Source organism: Hemiscyllium ocellatum, chromosome 6 (genome assembly GCF_020745735.1).
Source record: "Hemiscyllium ocellatum isolate sHemOce1 chromosome 6, sHemOce1.pat.X.cur, whole genome shotgun sequence".
NCBI lineage: Eukaryota > Metazoa > Chordata > Chondrichthyes > Orectolobiformes > Hemiscylliidae > Hemiscyllium > Hemiscyllium ocellatum.
In genome coordinates this window covers 123,321,849-123,324,160 of record NC_083406.1, presented here as the reverse complement: position 1 = coordinate 123,324,160, position 2,312 = coordinate 123,321,849, and positions in this window count along the sequence as shown.

Below are 2,312 nucleotides of genomic sequence, written 5' to 3'. Positions count from 1 at the left end.
ACACCTGAGCGAACAGAGCATGCGCGAGCCGCGGGGCACTCTGGGAGTTGTAGTCCGGACTGTGTGCTCCTGGACCCTCCCAGTCCCCTCCCATTCTTCTCAATCCTACTGAGTACAACACAGCTCCTGTGATGTGGACAAGGTCCACAATCACACAACAGCAGGTTACAGTCCAAAGGCTTTCGGTTTTGGGACACTACACCTTCATCAGCTGTTAGCTGGAGGAAGACCTTATAAACTATGTGTCTAAAGAACACTTCAATGCATGAGTTGTATGGCCCTTTGATTTTTATCTGACAAATTCTGTGTTTAAGAATCTCTCATCCTCTCTCACTCACACCTAATAAAGTTAAAAATCACAACACCAGGTTGTAGTCCAACAGGTTTAATTGGAAACACTAACTCTTGGAGCAACGCTCCTTCTGGTGTGTGATTTGTAACTTTGTACACCCCAGTCCAACACCGGCATCTCTGAATTATGACCTAATAAAGGAGTAGTGCTCTGAAAGCTCATGTTTCCAAATAAATTAGACTATAACCATGCGACGTGTGATTTTTTTTTACAGCTCCTGCTGAAGGGTCACTTTTGACTCTGCTTTTTCTCCACAGATACGGCCAGATATGCTGACATTTTACTTTTCTCCAGCAACTTCTGTTTTTGTTCCAACTGTACAAACTCAAACAATTTAACCTTTCCTCGTAAGGCAGGTCCTCCATACCTGGTTTCAGCCTAACAACCTCCAATGCCAGTATATCTTTCAGATTAGAGTGATACTGGAAAAGCACCACAGATCAGGCAGCATCCGAGGAGCAGGAGAATCGATGTTTCGGGTAAAGGCCCTTCATTAGGAATGAGGCTGGGAGCCTCGGAGGTGGAGAGATAACTGCGGAGAAGGTAGCTGAGAGAGCGCAATAGGGAGATGCATGTGGGGTTGAAGGTGATAGGTCAGAGAGGAGGATGGAGCAGATAGGTGGGAAAGAAGATTGACAGGTCATGAGGGAAGTGCTGAGCTGGAAGGTTGGAACTGGGGTGAGGTGGGGAAATGAGGAAACTGGTGAAGTCCACATTGATGCCTTGGGGCTGAAGGATCCCGAGGTGGAAGATGAGGCATTCTTCCTCCAGGCATCAGGTGGTAAGGGAGCGGCGGTGGAGGCGGCCCAGGACCTGCATGTCCTTGGCAGAGTGGGAAGGATAGTTGAAATGTTCTGTCATGGGGCAGTAGGTGCGGGTTTGTTGTACTTACAGATTTTGTGTTTAGAAATATAGTCTGTTCAGTGTATGAATTCTTCTGAGGCTATCAGAGAACATCTCTGGAACACCCATATGCCTGCAGATTGGAAGAAGCAAAAATGGCCCTGAGTAGAGTGATATGGTCTTCTTGTTGAATGCGTGTTTAGGGAGAGTTTAAGGGTTACTGAGGATTATATCTGCAATAAATGGCATTGGTTGTGAATCCTATCAGATCAAATGGAACGGTTGGAGTAACAGTTATAGGCAATGAAGAATTTACAAGAGCAAGGGGGTGTGATGCATGGCAGTTATAGGAAGTGAGAAAAGTCACAGATACAGTCACATAGATGGGTTGACGCCAGGAAAGGTAAGCGAGGTAGGCAGGTAGTGCAGGAGGTTTCAATGGCTATCTCCATTTCAAACAAGTATGCTGTTTTCGAAAACGTAGGGGGTGATGGATTTTCCGGCGCATGTAGCACGAACAGCCATGCTTCTGGTATCGAGACTGATGTAATGAGAGGTACGTCGGGTTCCAAGAGATTGAGTTAGGGGACTCTCTAGTCCGAGGCACAGACAGACGTTTCTGTGGCCAGCAGTGAAAAATCAGAATGGTGTGTTGTCTCCCTGGTGCCAGGATCAAGGATGTCTCAGAGAGAGTGCAGAAGGTTCTCGCGGGGGAGAGGGGCCAGCAGGAGGACACTGTCCACATTGGAAACAATGACATAGGAAGGGAAAGGGATGAGATTCTGAAGGGAGAGTACAGAAAGTTAGGCAGGAATCTAAAAAGGAGGTCCTTGACAGGGGTAATATCTGGATTACTCCTGGTGCTACGAGCTAGTGAGGGGAGGAATAGGATAGAGATGAATGCATGGCTGAGGAGTTGGTGCAGGGGAGAAGGATTCACATTTTTGGATCATTGGAATCTCTTCTGGGGTAGAGGTGACCTGTACAAGAAGGACGGATTGCACCTCAATCGGAAGGGGACTAATATACTGGCAGGGAGAAAAGGATAGCATTATAGCTGTACTTAGGGAGGATATTCCCAGAAATACATCCAGAGAGGTTATTTGGGTGGAACTGA